Genomic DNA, 20073 nt, shown 5'->3' with positions numbered 1-20073 from the left:
TCTAGCTAACGAAATTGGTGCAGCTTGTCTTGAAAGCAAAATCATTTTGTCGAAGGTCCCTATTTCACAAAGTCTTTTGGATCTAAAATTTACCTAACTCGTGTGCTTGCAGGAAGGGGTGATTATTTGAAACAATCCAGACTACTAATCTTTGTTGCAGGACCTTGGCAAAGGTTTTTGATCTTTATTGTGTACCTTGTTTTCATAAACTAATAAACACTTCAATTGGTGCACTAAAATTGAACCATTGTCTTTTGTGTCTTGAGCAATAGACTCTTTTTGTTTAATCTTTAGAGGGTCTATCTCCCCATGTGGTCATTAGGACTACTAGTGAGGAGAGAATGACCCAAGTGGTAGCAAAAGAAAAGCCATCTTCTTCCAAAACCACTATAAATAATTGTATTCATGGTGAAAACTATGGATAATGTGTGCTGATTAATTCATACCGACACTATGTCTCCCCTTAAACCCGTTTGATCAAATTTATTTGATCAGTTGTAGGGCGTAACCCCTACTAGCTGGGAGCCTTCTGTATTTACAGAGCTAAAAGTGCCGCATGTATGGCCACATGAGCGGATGCCCTTACTAGCACATTTTTGTTTTAGAAGCCGAAATCCTTCTAGTTGTTGGGGCAGGAGGTCGGACCTCTAGTAGTGGCCCACACACATATGGTTCTTAGTAGAGATACAAAGTTTGCCACAAGGAGTTTTCATGGGAATTGATGCTTGGCTGCCCCAAGAAGTGAGTGTTGAGGGTAGAGCCAGTGGGGTCAAGCATCTAAGTATCCACTCTGAATAGCGTAGCCTCGGAGGAAACTCCATGTGGGATCAACAACAATTGTCTTGGCCAGCCATAAGAATTGTGCTTGACTTATTTTGAACAATCAAACATTCAAGACCAAACAACAAAACATTGTGTCTTTTGTGTCTTCAAGTGTATGCAAAACTTTTTTACATCAAACAACACACTTTTCTTGGAGTCATTTTGAGTCTAAACACTTGCAAACATTGAGTCTTCATCAACACTGTGTCCTCTTGTCATGAAAAACAAGTCAAACAGTTGGATTTGGTCACAACAAGCAACTTCACATATTGGAAAAATTACACAAAATTTGCAAAAACACGTATGTGTCTGACAGAATAGCGTCTGTGTCATCTAACCGCATCTGTGATGGGTAGAAACACGTATGTGTCTTTTGAGAAACTTTGCATTTCCAACATCTCAGAAATGCGTATGTGTCTGACAGAACAATGTCTGTGTCATTTAAGCACGTCTGTGAAGTATGCAGGCACGTCTTTGTTCAGGATTGAAAACTTTCATAATTCAACAAACAAGAACAGTCAGTTTCAAACTTATTGAGCTTCCTAGGTTATCTCTCTGGGTTTTTCATCTAGCATTCAACCTGTCATTGGGTCTCACAAAATCCATCATTTCTTTATACCTTACATTACATTCACATTTGTCTAAACTTGAGTCAAAAGGTCACTTGCTTGTCCTCATCATACTTTGTCAACACACTACATAAAACAACATTTTGTTAAGTGGTCCCTCATCAAGGTCTATCACCTTTGGGTCTCATTTGGTCTTACTTAGAGTCAAGGTCAACTTACCTCATCAAGAGAAACTATCATCTCTTTGGAAGCCACACCTACTCTACTACATACATACTTGGTCTTACACTTTGGACATTGCAAGTACACCTCAGATTAATTTACATTCCATCCAACTCTTGGTCTTCCATACTCTTTCCATATTCATCTAGTCTCACACATCTTGGTCAATACCTAGTTCATGGTTGAGACCCATTCCCAAAAATCTTGGAGAGAAACTAAAGAGGCTCAAGAGTTCGCAAACATGAGTTCCTATGAATATGACAATGATATCTTTTTCAATTCTGATCATAACACATTATCTGACATGGATGCCTATAGAAACATTCCAAATGTTGAGAACATGGACACTACAAACAACAATGGTACACACAATGACAATATGGACAATATTTCAGTACATTCGAAAGAAGTGGAAGACACCATTATGAATCCCAATTTCAATCGATTGGTTGAGGAAATAATGAGGAGGGATAGACAATACTTCTTAGAAATAGTGGCATAAAGTGGAGCCAAGATCCCTCATGATTTTGACATGTCTCAAATAATGGAAAATCGACCTTCGCAACAACCTCACCTCAACATAGATCAAAGGAGGCCTAATAGTGGAGGCAATAGAGGACCACATATGGTTCCTGAATCGCCATCATCTTTGTTTCAAAAACCAGAGGTTCCACATACACATGGTCAAGCATATGATACTCACCTTGGCAGACCATTATGGAAGTCTTATGCAGAAAAATATGGTCAATCACATACCAATGCTAAGGATCAACCACTAAGGCAATTGGATATTCAAAGGCATGCTCAAAATTTGGACACAAGGAAACCCTGTGTCAAATTTGGGGGCAACACATTAGAACAAACTCATAACATTCCTATAGAGTATGGTATATAAGGACAAAGCAGATATTCCATTCCTCATCATGACTCTATACCAAGTGGTCCATATACGTAGCATCATTATAGACCTCCTCCATATGAACATGTGTATGATCAATATCATCCATATATGCAACATGCTCCTCCTCCACCCGGTGGTTCAGGCATCGGGTATGGTCTAAGAAGTTGATCTCCACCTAAGAATAATTTGGAACAACAAATCAAGGACTTACAAAAGAAAATGGAGGACATAAATACACCGAAGCCAACTTACACAATGAGAGACATATGTCCCTATCCATTTGACAAGAGCATTCCAATGCCTCCATTTCCTACACACTTTGTGATGCCTAAGTTTGATAATTATAGAGGAAAAGGGGATCCTAAGGCACATAAAAGACATTTTTTCACAGCTTGCATTGAGGTAGCAGCAGAAGAGACATATTTGATGAGATTATTCCCACAAAGCTTAGGTGATCAAGCTATGGAATGGTTCTCTCAACTTCCACCTGGTATTAAGTCATGGGGTGACTTAGCAGAGGTATTTATCCAACACTTCTCATACAACATAGAGACAGATATATCAGTCACTACTTTGTGCAACACTAAGCAAAGGGATGGAGAGTCGTTTTCATCATTTTTACAAAGATGGAGAAATCTAGCCAGCAGATGCTCTTATGAAATTCCACAAAAACAAATGGTAGAGATGTTCACACAGAATGTTAACAAAGACATTGGTTATGACTTGAGAAAAGCTTGCTTATCCACCTTCAAAGATGTCATTGAAAAAGGCTTAGCAACAGAGAAGGTCCTAATTGAACAAGGAGTCATTAAGATATTCAAGGAAAACAAAGATGACTTTAAAGAAAAAGACAAGCCAAGATTTTGGAATAAAAACAAAAACACAGTCAATGATGGTGTTGTTGATGCCAATACAGTACGACCCAAAATTGTTTTTTCTAGATCAAGCTCTACAAATAATCAAGTGAATACTCAAACAACTTCAAAGTCACGAAGGAAGTACACTCCATTGGGAGAACCACTTGAGTCTATTTTCAAAAAATTAGTGGCAAACAAAGTAATCACTATTCCAGATTTTCCTCCATATGAACCAAAGGTTAAACCAAATTGGTGGAATGATGATGATTATTGTGAGTTTCATAAGAGCAAAGGTCATAAAATAGGAAATTGTCATCAACTGAAGAACATCATACAAGATCTTATTGATAGAGTTGACATTGAGATTGAAGGACACTCATCCAATCAAGAACATGAGATCTTTAAGGAACCATTCCCAAAGCATGACAAAGGAAAATCTAAAGCCACAAATGACCAAACCAACTATACTAGAGCATCCTACAATTATGATTCAACGATCAATCACATTTCGATGGAAAATTATGTCTCTACCATTATCATCAAGGATAAAACACCTGAAAATTCTACCCAAAGACCCAAGATTGTCCTAAAAGGAATTAGATCTTCTTCTGAACCTACCTTTGAATGTAATGTTACAACTTTTTGAGGTAAATTCACTTTGCAAGGTACTCCAGCCAAAAACATCGCTTCCTCATCAACTAAGCCTGAGTATGACCTTGTAGAACAATTGGGGAAGACACCCACACTTATCTCCATCCTTGAGCTCTTACGCATATCCCCCGCACATAAAGCCATTCTTGACAAAATCTTGAGAGACACTTCTATTCCTACTCATCTAAACGTGGACTAGTTTCAAGCCATGGTGGGATACCTTTCTATTCCACACTCCCTTACATTCATAGAAGTTGATGATGCCTCCGTAAGTCAGCCACATAATGCACCATTACACATTGAAGCCTTCATACACAAACATCGAATAAAATGAGTCCTGATAGATGGAGGAGCAGGTCTAAACATTTGTACATTGAGCACTATTAAACAATTGGGATATTATGATAAATTTGTGCATTCTACAAACAAAATTACCATCAAGGCATATGATGATGAAGAGCGTTCATGCAAGGGCACAATCACCTTACCTCTCAAAGTCGGGCCAGTTATAAAGGATGTGGTTTGTCAAGTCCTAGACCTAGATCTCACATACAATATCTTACTAGGATGTCCTTGGATTCATGAAATGAGGGTAGTTCCATCTACATACCACCAATGCATTAAGTTTCCTCACAATGGAGTTGAAATAACAGTTAATGGTGATCCTAATCCATTCATATACTACAATAACCTGAGACCGAAAACTAAGACGATCATTCCCAGTAATTGTGAAGCTGTTCCTTCTTCTACATACATTGATCTTGAATCATTAAAACCTTCGACATCAAAACAAGGTGAGCTTAAAGGCAAATTCCAAGACAAGGGCATGGGGGAATACACTTTGAATCAAACCATGTACTTACAACAAGTCATGAATTCACCAAAAGAATATGGACGACCACATCCTACTAAATGGGTATCCATTACTACACTCAAATGGGATTCTACAATCTTCCAAAAAATGGGGTGAAGTGGAAGAAGAAGACTTATACAAAATGCTTTACAAAGACCCTGAAAATGATACACAAGATCATATCAGCATACCATGTGAAAAGTATGGCAAAGGGTTCAAGATCCTACAAAAATTTGGGTATGATGGCAAAAGTCCTCTTGGCTTAAGAAAGGAAGGCATCATTGAACCTTTACAACCTGAATTGACATTCAAAAAGGAGTGCTCGAAAGGACTTGGTTTCATGAGTTCAAAGGTAAATGCTCAAAAGATAGAAGAAGCATTACAAATCAAAGCTGCCAAAATTCAACAAGAGAATCGCTATTCCACAGACTCCAATGAATGGGAGTGGGGTTCAAACAAATCCTCTAGTGACTATGAACTCAACGAGACATTCAAAGAACAGGGTGAGCCCATAGAAGAAGAGGAATTTTATAGAAAATTCAAAGTTGGTCAAGAAGCAACCCTTGAGGACCCCACACAGTCATTGCCTCTAGGCGCTAGTTGAAATCACATAGAATGAGAACACCTGTCCCAGAATGCACTACTAGTGATGACAATTTGGAGCTGTTCATGATCGAGACTGATGAGAAGAGTGCCAACGATGACCTTGATAACTACCTTGACATACCTGAATATAACTGCATCTTCACTCTTAACTCCGCTGACTTCAAAGACGTCAAAGGCGGATTGTTCATCACCAACTTATTGACTAGGACCATGAAGGACCTACACAGTTTGACACATTCCAAAATGATGAAGCTTTTATTGACTATCTTGGCATACGAGATGATCTTCCCCTAGGGACCATAAAGCGGGATACACTATAGAACTCAACGACGTGGCATATTTTGGAGAAGGTGTCAGACCTTCCAATCGCAAAACTATAAAAATAAAAATGAATCAAGGGCCTTATGGTGAAAACCACTTTGTGGCGTTGTCTAACCCCAAAAAAGTAAAAAGAAAGGACGTATCTAAGGGCGAAAACCTCTCTGAGGCACCCGAAGATGGAAGGCTCAACATTCTCCCAGCATCGTATCAAGAAAAGTCATCCATGTTGGTAGAGGAGACTATCAAAACAAACATTGGCACAGAAGAAGTTCCACACAACATATTCCTGGCTCAATCTTTGACAGAGTCAAAAAGGTCAAAGCTCATAAGTTTCTTCATAGAACGACAAATCAGCTTTGCATGGTCATACGCTGATATGCCTGGATTGGATCCGGATTTGGTAATGCATCATTTGATAGTTAAACCGGGGGCAAAACCAGTGAAACAAAAATTGAGAAAGATGCATCCACAAGTGGCATTATTAGTCAAATCAGAGCTTGAGAAATTATTGGATGTCGGATTCATACGCCCAATTGATTATCCCGAATGGATCTACAACTTAGTACCTGTCAGTAAACTAGATCGTAGTATCAGAATATGTATAGATTTCAAAGACATCAACAAAGCTTGTCCTAAGGACGATTTTCCATTACCAAATATTGACTTGATTGTTGATCTCACAGTAGGTCATGCAATGTTATCTTTGATGAATGGATTCTCTGGTTACAATCAAATAAAAATCACATCCGAGGATCAGCACAAAATGACATTTACTTGTCGTTGGGGAACCTTCAGTTGGAATGTCATGCCCTTTGGGCTAAAAAATGCAGGCACTACATATCAAAGAGCCATGACTACTATCTTTCGTGATCTCATGCATGTTACTGTGGAAGATTATGTTGATGACCTCTTGGACAAATCAATAGACAAAGATACACATTTGGACATACTTTTAGTCATCTTTGATCGGTTGGAAAAGTATAAAGTAAGATTAAACGCCAAGAAATGTGTCTTTGGAGTAACCTCTGGGAAGCTCCTGGGATTCATTGTCTCAAAAAGAGGAATTGAAGCTGATCCAGCAAAATTCAAGGCCATCCTAGATATGCAACCACCAAGAAATATCGATCAACTTCGATATTTGCAAGGGAGACTTCAGTCCATACAAAGATTCATAGCACAACTTGCAGATAAGTGTAATCCTTTTCAGCACTTGCTACATAAAAACATCAAATTCAAATGGGATGATAATTGTCAACAAGCTTTTCAGACACTCAAAGATTATCTTCTGAATCCACCAGTTTTGATGCCACCAGTTCCAGATCAACCCCTATTACTATACATATCAACTACTTCAAAAGCACTGGGGGCACTTTTAGCACAACAAGTTGCTGAGGGCAAAGAAAAGGCAGTATACTATATCAATCGCACATTGGTGGGATATGAGCTAAACTACACACCAATTGAGCGTGCATGTCTCATTGTGGTTTTTGCTTCACAGAAATTATGACATTACATGCTAACTCATAAGACTAAGTTGGTTGCAAGGATCGATCCATTGAAATACCTTCTCAATAAAGCAACACTTACCAAGCAACTAGCCAAATGGGTGATGCTTCTAAGTGAATTCAACATCGAGTATGTGGACCAAAAAGCAATAAAAGGACAAGCTATCACATATCAGTTAGCAGATGCTCCCATGTTAGATGATGTTCCTCTAATTTCAGAATTTCTAGATGAATCCATTTTAACAGTGTCACATGCAAAGCCTTGGCAACTATACTTTGACGGCTCGTACACACAGCATGGGGCAGGCACTGACATCCTCTTCATAACTCCTCAAGGGGATTCTATACCAAAGTCATATCGATTATCATTTCCCTGCACTAATAACATAGCGGAATATGAGGCATTAGCAACTGGATTACGGATTGCAGTTCAGTGGAATATCCAGGAACTTCGTTTTTTTGGGGACTCTCAACTTGTAATTTGTCAAGCAACTAATGACTACCAAAAAAAGGATAAGAAATTAATGCCCTATAAAAGAATGGTGGATGACTTGAAACAACAGTTCAAAAAGGTAGACTTTGAGTAGATACCAAGAGAGCAGAATCGAGCTGTGGATGCCATGGCTACAATTGCTTCACTAATTGATCTACCACCGAATGAGACCCACTATGAGTTCTTGGTGGATAACCTTTTGGTTCCCTCATATGAAATCACTCCTACCGAGATGATAGGTATTGTCGGTCCTGAGTCCCAGTTATATGGTGCCATTTTCGCATACCTTCGTGACACTATCCTACCTCCTAACCTATCCAATAACCAACATCACACTTTCATTCGCTAATCCTCTTGATACGTCATTTTAGCTGATATCCTATATCGTCGAGGTCTAGAAGGCACTCTTCTTAGATGTTTGGAAAGTGACGAAGCTCAGATTGTGTTACATGAAGTACATGAAGGGATATGTGGTCCACATTCTAGTGGTCCTACCTTAGCCAAGAAACTCATCAGGACTAGATATTATTGGCCCAACATGGAAAAAGACTCATATCAGTTTGTCAAGAAATGTAAGCAGTGTCAACTTCATGGAGATCTCATTCATGTGCCAACACAAGAATTTCAACCAATTGCGACTCCTTAGCCCTTTTGTCAGTGGGGACTCGATCTCATAGGCAAGATTCAGCCTCCATCTTCCAACGGTCATAAATTCATCATCACTGTCACAGAGTATTTCACAAAATGGATCGAAGCGATGCCTCTTACACAAGTCACTAGAAAAAAAATTGCTACATTTATTCTCAACTATATCATTTGTCGATACGGTATTCCTGTTTCCATCATCACTGATAATGGGTGTCCCTTCAAAAATCTTGAAATCTAATAAAACAATCTGAGGCATCTAATAAAACAATCCTGAAAATCTTGAAAAAGACAGTCGATGACGGTGGCCATAATGGGCATATCCAACTTAATCCCGCACTTTGGGCTTACTGCACAAGCGTCCGCACACCTACAGGAGCTACACCCTATTCACTTGTCTATGGCACTGAAGCTATCTTGCCTATTGAGGTCAAGTTACCCTCTTTACGAGTCTCTTTGCAAAACATTATCAGTGATGAAGACTACAGGGTCTCTCGCTTACAAGAACTTGAACTATTAGATGAATGAAGACAAACTGCTTTTAATCATCTCAAGGCTTATCAACAACGAATGAGTCGCAACTACAATCATAAAGTCAAGCCTTGCACATTTGAGGTAGGTGATTTGGTTCTCAGAGAAAATCCTAAAAATCAGGAAGACAGAGAGAAGAAGGGCAAGTTCGAACCAAATTGGCTTGGTCCTTACATCATCACAACAGCATATGGATCTAGTGCATATTAGCTCTCAACCCCAGAGGGAGAACCTTTGGAGGATCATATCAACAGCATGCACCTTCGCAAGTTTTACACATAGTTCTTTAGAGTATCCTAATTCAAAAATACAAAAAAATCATAAAAATTAAAAAATACAAAAAAAATCATAAAACATAAAAAATTGTTACTTGGTGAAAACCTAGCAAACAGGCACCTTGTGACACAAAAAAAAATCAAAAAAGTAAAGAAAGACATTTTTGTCCAATGGTGAAAACCACTTCGATGGCGCCCTGGGCAAGTACCATGGTGAAAACTGGGTCACTAGCGCCATGCGTAGAGACACTGCTCCTCCCTCCTTTGGGATTCATATTCATCCTTTCACTTTGCACACACTCACAACCTATTCATCCACAATAAAAATTACACATTCCCATCATGGCTTGTTATTGATCTACCCAAGATTGGTTCGCCATTCATAATAAACCTTCCTTTCCACTCCTTTCCATTCATAATAAATCAGCTCCTATCTGTGGCTAAGGCAAATCCTACGTCTCGTAATGGGTGTGAAAATGAGATCATCACATGTTCTGAGGAGTATAGTTTCTTCTACTTTTCTTCAGTCTATCTGTGCACAATCCGCAATAAAGAAACATTTGCATCACAGATCCGCAATAAAGTTTCGTCTTCTTAATAAAGTATCAGTTTCATGGATTTAGACAGTTTCAGATGAGACACAGCGGTAACAGTGGGCTTCAACAAATCAAATCTTTCAACAAACTTAGACAACATTATGGTTCAGTGTTATCTATCCTTTTTGTGACAGTAAACATTGTGACCACAATCAAATAGACTTATACAAGTGACAAGAGACACTAAACTTGAGGACTATAGTGGATGTTGGTGTCGAGTCTTAGTTTTCTTTTGATTTTATCTTTCTGGTGACATGTCTTTTAGCTTTTCCGAGATGTCTTTGACTAGAGATTCTATCTCTAGGATGTCTTTGACTAGAAAGGCGAGGATGGGGTATCGTCGCCTATTTTTCTTTTGTTGTCTGTGGATTGTCTCTTAGTAATGCTATGACTTGTCCAAGGATATGAGAACACTATGAGTCTAGTGTGAACTAGGGCATTCCTTGTTTGTGACTGTCTTATCTCCATGCAAATAGGTACAATGACTTTCTGGGTCAAACATATGCCTAGATTGTCATAACCTATTTTGCCATAATAAAGCTCAATGATGATAACGCACAAGAAGCTCTTTCACTTTCATATCTTCTATCTTCCATCCTCCTTTCTAGATTGACTTCCATCACCCTTCTTGAGTCTGTGTAGCCTGCTATCACATGACTGAGTATAATGACACACCAAAAACATTTGCATTTCATGTAGTTGCACCTGCATTACCACATATTAAGCATTTCATACATACATATAGGTATCACAATTGCATCACATCCTGCACACAACACATGTTAGCATATTTTACATTCTCATCATGTAAATAGTTATTTGCATCGTCATATCCATTTGCATTTCATACATTTACATTTGCATTTGCATAACATAAAAAACATAAAAGAACAAAAATATTGCATTTTCATCATGTACATATTTGCATCCATATCATAATCATCATCATAAAACATATCATAAGCATCACATAAGCAACATACATCATGAAACATACATCACATAGCTGCACATGCATATAGCTGCCGCAAAGATGAATCATCTCATATATATATGTAATCATAAGTGTCATGATACAATGATGTCAAAATCATATGGCTACAATCACCCGAAGGTGTCTACATCATCATACAAAATGGTACAAAACTGATACATAGGGAGCCCTCTAAGGCTATGATGAACTCCCTCCCTCGGAGCCGCCTAGCCTCGACAGAGTCTAAGCCCTAGAAGGACCTGCCCCAGGATCATCCCTCTTGTCCCCTCTATCTGGTGGTGGATGACCCATAACCCCATCGTTGGACGCCTGTCTCCTTTGACTCCCTCTAGTAGCCATCGCAGTCCGCGATGGTCTGCGAAAGCTCCTCGCTCGCTGCTCTGGTGGCACTGCTCCATAGTATAGGTCTCTCCAATAACCTATCTCCTCCCCTGCCCGCAGAACATAGGCATATCCAGCCCCTGTGTCCTCTGTCACTTGCCTCCCAGCCCTCAGTGCTGTCTCAGCCTAAGTGTAGCGCTGGATAGCCTGATCTCGCTCCCACTCAGTATCCCGCAGTTGTCACTTGAGCCTAGCTGTCTCCCTCTCTAGCTCCTAGATCTCATATGCCTGTCCCTGGTAGATCTCCCTCAGCTCTAATAGCTCATCCTCCTACTCCTCGACCCCCTGTGCCTATGGCTCGGCCTGTGGCTCCCCCTGTACTGGTGGTTGTGCCTCTACCTTTGCCTATACCTATACCTGCCTCTATCCCTGTCCTTGCACCTGTTTAGGACCCTGTGCTACTAGCACCTGTAATGGCAATCCACCTCGGCCCCTCACCACCTGAGCCTGTCTCTCCTCCCCACCCTCTCTCCATGGAGCCACTCTCCTCTCTCTAACTGCACCCCACCTCCTTTGTCAGCCTCTACCTCCACCATCTCCATCATCATCCTCATCCCCTCTGCCATCTCCATCTATCAGCTCTCTTGGATCTGTTAGGCATGGAAATGGATGCTCTGTCCAATATGTAGTATACTTTGCATCCATCCCTGCATCCTCAATCTCTGGCCACATATCCCATGGCAAGGGAACCATCTCCACCAGCTGCATCATGGCCTGATCATACGACAAAAGTGGCCCAAAGTGTGCCTGGTCTCATACTATCCGCACATACATACCAGAACCCCGTGGCATCCACTGGATCCTCCCAAATTGCCTGCATACCCTATCCACCAACTGCCTCTCTAGTACATAGGGCATCCGCCCAATCATATATCTGTCCCAAAGGTATAAGGTAGCTCTACTGCATCATCCTCCCATTGCTCGCACTCTCGATACAACCTCCATATCACAGTATCAATCTCATCAAACACTCGTCTCTAGTACTCCAACCTACCAATCAGTGGCTGTGAGGTAATCACATCATATAGATGAACAAAACTGCATCTATGACCCTGACCTCTGAAATGTATCGGTCATGTGACTGGCTGATGCTCATATGCCCATACCTGCAACAATGTAACTCCGCAGCCCAATCCTACAGATCCATGATAAACAAACTGATGAAGTTCATAGTACAAGTGTGCCAGCACGCACGGTCTCTAGGCATATCTGGTATGTTGTGTAACCAGTGTCTCCAAGGTGCTCCCCCAACTCATAGCCAACCCTCGTGTTGCCCTGTCTAGACACAAGAACCCACTGATCACTCCTCCTGGCACTGCTGGTAGTTCTAGTCCTGTCGCTGTCATCATGTCCCAAGCCATGTGTCCAGCCCTCAACTCCAATACTGGATCCCGGAACACTCGTCTCAGGGCCTCCCTGTCTCCATCTCGATCGTAGGGTATCAACTCACTATCGATCAGTATCCTTAGTATCCTATATACATCCTCTAAGGTGACTGTCATCTCACCCATAGGTGAATGAAAAGTGCATGTCTCTGAATGCCATCTCTCAGCTAAAGTAGTCAGCAAACCCATGGTTGCCCGAAACTCAGGCACATACAGAATGAATCTCAAGCCCATAACCTCAATGGCAGCTCGGTCCTCAAATGTCATCTCTGGTCGTAACCTCTTAGTCGATGGGAATCTCTCCCGTGACTCCAACATAGGTAAGTACTCCTACAGTCAAGCAAATCAATCATGTCAGTCAAAGTGACACTCACTGTTCATCACAAAGTGTTGCTTCTATCCTAGTGACACTCACTGTTCATCACAAAGTGTTGCTTCTATCATAGTGGTACTCCCTGTTCATCACAAAGTACTACGTTTTTGCACTCCCTGTTCATCACAAAGTGCTGCTCACATTTGCATTCCTTGTTCATCACAAAGTGCTGCTCTTTTTTGGTACTCCCTGTTCATTAAAAAATACTATGTCTTGGTACTCCCTGCTCATCACAAAGTGTCCTGATTTATTCTATCCTAGGGCCTCTGCTTGAGTGTATCCTCTTGAGTAGTTTCCTAATTGGCAATGTATGTTCTATCATAGAATTGTCAATCCTAGCCCTATCTGCTATCCTAGTTTTCCCTAGAGGACCTGTTTGAGTGTATCCTCTCAATAGCTTATCCAATCAACAGCGTATGTTCATCACAGAATTGTCGATTTTCCCTAGAAGACATAAATGCACATTTTGACATAAACGCGCCTTCATGACATAAACGCGCTTACAGACTGCACAAATGCGCCTGCTCTGCATAGACACGCCTAAAATACATAGATGTGCCTCTGTTCTACACAGACGCACCTGTCCTGCATAGACGTGCCCACATTTCATAAACGTGCTTGCACAACGCAGACACGCTCGCATTTGGCATAGACGCCTTTTCCTGCACAGACGCACCTACCACCAACGCAGACGTGCCTAGCCAACCTAGATGCGCCTGGCACCTACGCAGACATGCCTGCACATTTTGGCATTATCCTAAAGCGCATTTATTGCCCTACCTAGCATGCATTAATGACAACATTTATTACAACAAAGTACAAGGAGGTTTTGCGGTACTTACCAGCTCCCCTGCATCTGTTGGCCTCTAAAATCGGCGAACGCAATCTAATCTATGCACCAATGTCATCGCTGCTGACTGTTGCTCTTCTATTCTCTCTCTGCAATCTGATCTCTTAGATGTGTGGATGACAATAAGGATGTATTCCCCTCGTGGTCTATCTTATAGATTGCTCTAGCCCTGGTCCTAGCCCTCGTCTCCCGAGTCAGTCTTCTTTATCCCATGATTCTGTCACTCGATCCTATCTAGTCAGTCCATTCTAGCCTTTTTTTCTTATCGAGAGATTGTCTGCGATCTTTCCAGATATTTTCATCCAATCTCTCGAGGGAGCATATCATTCCCATATTGGGACAACTTTGTATCAGTGCATCTTATCTTCTTTGAAACAACGCGACAAGTTGCATTGTCTCAAAGAGGGGCAAAATGTAGACACCTAAAATTATCCAGTTTAATTAAATAAATATTTTATTTATTTAATTATCTTAAAGCCTAATTCTTCTATTAATTGAATAAATCTTTATTTATTTAATTAATTCATTTATCCTCTTCTAGCCTTATTTCTCATTTAAATAAATACTTTATTTATTTAAATTATCTTTTTCCTAAATTAAATAAATATTTTATTTATTTAATTGATCTCACTTCTATTAATTAAATAAATCTTTATTTATTTAATTAATTCATTAGTCTTTTCTACCTATGACACATGTCATTCATCTCTTAATTCATACACTACCTACCCTCTTATTATTTTCTTATTTCCTCTACCTACCCTCTAATCATAGCTAACCTCTTTTTACACCTCTCAATCTTATCCCTCCATTTCATATAGTGTCTTCTATATAAGGAGATGTTTCCTTCATTATCAAACCCTCACTATGCATTCAACCCCGACTACATTGTGCCTTTGCACTTTCATATGCGATCCTACTTGCAACCACACTTCCGTTCTTTGTTGAGCTCTTGTGCACATAAAATCTGAGAGCAAATATATCAAGCAAGATCAATGGAGACAGGAAGAATGGAGATCCAAACCCTATTGGACATGTGATGGTATAATCTTTGTGATTTCGTTTGATTTGCATTGTCTTAGGTAATCTTCATATGTTATGGTGGATCTTTGTTGTTGTTAGGCTAGGGTTTTGTGGTTGAATTTATTTAGTCTTTCAATATTGTTGTTTCTATTTTCACCATATACAGGATGTAATTCGTATGTGGGTTGCTACTGTTTCTCTGTTTATACACACCTTTCAAAAAATAGATGTTTTATCCAAATTTGCATCGCATCTACTTTGGCAATACAGTCCTATATGTATGGAGCAAGTTTGCATAAAAGTTGCATTGTTTGTTGATAAAATAGTTACATACATGAGAAGAAATTTAAAAAATCCGACAAATCCAACAGTAGTGTTGAACAGATTTCAGTTATTAATCAAATATATATATATATATTCTTTAGCAATACCACTGCTAAAGAATGCATACATATGCTCAACAGAGAATAGTAAAAATGATAAGAGTTTTGTGCCTCGTGATTAGATCGATAATGCTGGTAAGAAGAGTTGTTCCCTCGCAGCTAGACTCCACGTACTTCCTAAATGAGCTATAGATTCTCTTGCTCTGCAAGATGCAAATTACCACCTAGCTGTTCTGTATCATCATAATGATGTTTTCAAGAATCGGTCAATCCTCTATATGGCCGGATTCCAAACTAAGTTGTTCTATTTCAAAATCAAGAAACTGTTATGTATATCGACCGATTTCTAGGCATTACAAAATATTTTCGTTTCCTTGAGACTATGGTATTGATCACCACCACTGCAAGTAATGAATGTGATATTGAGTAACGCTCGAGCTTATGGAGCATGCTCAGCTATTAAGATGCATATACATGGAGACCTCGATTTTAAAAGTCATTACGACAATGCCTCCCACAATTTAAACTGAATTATAGAAATAACAATTATATATACACAAGTTATTAATATTAATTATTGAAATTGGTTGAGTACTAAGATACTTTCAAGTTTGAATTCATTTACTTATATCAATAAAATTATAAGTCTAGGTTATAATATAAATTGGATATTGAACATTATTAACATAAGAAAACAACTTTGATCCGATCAACTAATTAACAAGGTCATGATATCTTACCGACATAACACTAACTCAATCCTAACAACTCTAGGGCAAACAAGACAAACCCTAATAGGTTACTTATCTCATGAATCTTCGGATTGATGACAACTTTGACCTTTTTGTCCCTTCTCGGACGATGATAGAATTTCCTGCATCCACTTAGGCACACAAAGGTAGTTAGACATAGCATTTTTACCATTCAAAGTATCCACATAACAAAGAACTAATTACTCAGATTAATTTTCATTCATTGGATAAAATTCATCAAATTGATGTTCTTAATAAACTTCACCTAACATCACCATATCTCCAATTATGCAATAAAGCAAAATGAAATTGTTCATGAAAGAGACTGATGTAAAATTGTTGATTTGATTAAGTTGTACGAGTGTTTCCTTCTTTTTTGTATAGTCCCATTGGACTTCTATTTATTTCTATTGTATTTATTCCTACTTTGATCAATACAAAAAAAAAGTACTTGGAAATATCCAATATCCATCCCATCCATCTAGTAAATCCCATGCCCAATGTTTCCCATTGATTTTTCATCAATCTTAGAGCCTTTTCTCCCATCCAACCACCATTTGCCACTTGTCTCCTTCTCCTTTCTTGAGATTTCTCAAGCAATTGTAGCCATTTATCTCTGAAATGGATCCCAACTTTCCATCATTCAAATTATTTTTTTGTAAATCCAATCTCATCCAAGCCATTTTCATGAACAACTAAGAATGCAATGTTATGTTGCTAGAATTTGAGCACACATATCAACAATAAAATTGGGAAAAACCATTCTATTCAACTAGAGAATCGAACATGGAATGCATTATTTATTTTATGTTTTAGAAAGATTACTTATGCCTTATTTGAGAATTTTATTTTGTTCAATTAACTTGTTTTCCACTTTAAACATAATTTACTTACACACATGGACAATGAATGGTTGCATAGATATACCAATGGTATGAGGGATAGAAGTGCAAGGTGTAATATATGATATAGGTGGATTATGTATTCAACAGAAGATTAAACAATTCTAGGAACTCACAATATTGGTTCTCACTTTTTGGCCAACTTCGACACTTAGATGAACATTTTGGAAAAAACCTTCACTTTCTGATACCTATACTTTTAAACCATTAAGAACTTGAAGATGATGTAAACCAGTGATTTGTAACATCTTGTCTGCAGATTCTAAATATATATATATATTTTTTTTTGAAGAAAATTGTATTGATTTGTCAATCCCTCTTGAAAAGTAGATTTTTATAGCAAACAACATTTTTAAGAGTGATGTGCATCCTGAAATGCATAAATGTTTTTCTACAAATGATAAAAAATCAATTCTTTTGAATTTTAGTTTGTAACATCAATACCCAGTGCATTTAGTTGGTTTGATAGTGATATGTTGAATATTTTTCATTTTATTAAGTTTTGAAGTCCAACTAATTATAATTTAGACATAGGTGTATGTTTGAACACATAACTTATTTTATATATATCGAAATTTAATTATAATTTTTTTGTTAGAAAGAAAACATTAATACCTAGTGCATAGATATTTTCAAAATTTTGATGAATTAGTTTACTATTTTTCCCAATGCGTTGGATAGAGAAGTTCATGTTCAATGAAAAACCTATATTGGGTAAAATTTTAAAAATGAGATCATAATAAATTGACAATGTAATAAAATTATAGTCGTTGGAAAGCTTTCTTTGGGGACTACCATCCTAGATTTTGCGTTGTCAAGATTGTTCCATTTGAGCCTTTAACCAGAGGTTTGAAGGCCAAAATAGTGTAGAAAGTTGAAGAGTTTGAGGGAGAGAAGCATAGAAAGGGGGTTTGAATGAACACCCTCTACATAGGTCACATGGATGATAAGGGGAGTATGATAAGAGGTGAACCATATCAAGGAATCAAATCAATAGAAAGTGTAGAGAAATAGTTGTTATGGTGGGTGGGGCTAATAGCGGTAAGAGTAACATTAAGAGAAATTACATGAGTAACAATGGCCATGGAAGTGGTGGGTGTGAGGCTAGGATCAAAAGAAGAAGAGGGTTTGGATGACATACTAGTTGAAGATACCATTAAAGAGCCCATGAATTTTTTTATATATGTGCCAAAAGGATCATGAACTTGTGAGTTATGTAAAATAGTAGATAAATGATGAGAATGTTTAACATGAGTGTATGCATTGAAACAGTCATTTTTCTAATAAGGAAAAGATCTTGATTAGTCAAATATCCCTAATGATAGTAATATTGTTGATCATTCATATAGTTCCCAACATGAGCATTAGAAAATATTTCATTGTCATCCAACTAGGTAGCCATAGGATGATTAGGACAAACATACATTCTCAAAGAAAGGTTAGGATCTTAAGTAGCTTGTGCATAAACATAGAAATATGGTAATGACAATTGTAAAAGATATAGTAGTGTAAATTACCCTCAAATTTTGAATATTAAAAAAGTAATAAGAGATCATATCCATAAATTAATTCTTAAAGGTGAAAATAAGGATCGATAGGATGGAAAATTTTAAGTAAGATCACATAATCAAATTTGGACCCCTAAGAGAAAAGAGATAGATATGAAGCACCAATAAAGATGAATATAAACCTGGAAAGATATGAATATATGACAAAGAAATCATAAAATATGGATTTGAAAACTCAAAAATAGCTAGACCTTAAGGAAAAATTGTGTTCAGAGTCATTTTGTCCTTCGACGTGATTTGGCTTCTAGAAATAAACAATTCAGTCCTGCTTCTAGAAAACAAAAATAAGCATGTAGTGTCTCCTATCGCTATAAAATACATTTTCTTTGTTTTCCTTGAGATATCTGGTGTGGATAGGTGTGGCTTGTTTATTCGTCAATTCTGGCTCGCCACAAGCTGGGGCGAAAGTGATGGCCGTTTACATGTAGTTGATAATTCTTGTTGTCAATACAACAGTTGGGAGAAATCATAAAAAAATCTTGGTTTGAGGTTTTCAACTATTTTAAGATTTATTTTTGTTATTTATTAGTATTTGAAGTATAAGTCTAAATTAATGGTTTTTGCTTAAGGTTAAAGATTGAGGATATCCAAAGTCGTCATTTACATTTATTGTATTTTTGGAAGACTGAGATCTTATTGGATGATAGAATCAATGTTCTCACAAATCGTTGTCAATCAATTGAACTAGGGGAAATAGAAAGGATCTTTTATAGGCTACGATGCCAGCAATCTGTGTATAGGTCTATAGATGGCTTAAGGCATACATACCTTACCCCCTATAGGACTTGAGCTTGCAACCTTTCTTTTAAGAGCAAAAGTTCTCCACCACTAGGCCAACTCAGGCTATATGTGTGCACCCTAACATTGGAGGTCCACATGGGTCCAACTCAACTTTCTTTGCTCTCCACATAGATTGCCGACTAGTGATATGGAAAAAGTCCTTTTATTAAAAATTTTGAGTGTGTTTGCCACATGTCCAACGTTGATTCATCCAAGGTGTCAAAATTTTGCCATTTTGGTGTGGTGACCAATACCTATGTTGATCCACCTCCACAACTTGCATGGTGTACTGACTGAAATGGACATAGTGGTCGCATTGCATTCCATGCCCCACCCAACCCAACCCCTCGGGCCCTACAAGGAGGGAGGCTAGTTATATAAGTAGGGCAAGCTCGAGTAATACCCTTTCTTGAATACATCATATGCTTTAGATTCATAATCGCACACTACCACCGTATACTCTTCTTTGCAGTGGAATTAACTTTATGTCCCTTCTCCTTACTTCCATCACATTGTACTTGCAAATCTCAAGCAAAAATGCATTCAATTCCCTTGCCTCCTCATCATTTCAACCAGCTTTTATTCCATCCTTTCTCATGTCTTTTATAGTCTTCATTTCATTATGCACCGAAACATGTTTGTCTGAGGTATCTGCAAGTTAAGTTGATGCACCAAAACATGCTCACTTTAGACACCAGTCTCCCTTCAACTTCGGTGATGGCTACACCCTCTTTCTTCGACAATTCCAATGTTCTTGCTCTTTGGCATGTTAGTAAGGTTATGCTACACCTTAGTTCTTCAATTTTGTATTTATCTATCCATTTATCGTTCCATT

The sequence above is a fragment of the Cryptomeria japonica genome, chromosome 7, assembly GCF_030272615.1.
Source record: "Cryptomeria japonica chromosome 7, Sugi_1.0, whole genome shotgun sequence".
Lineage (NCBI taxonomy): Eukaryota > Viridiplantae > Streptophyta > Pinopsida > Cupressales > Cupressaceae > Cryptomeria > Cryptomeria japonica.
This window is presented reverse-complemented; position numbering follows the sequence as displayed.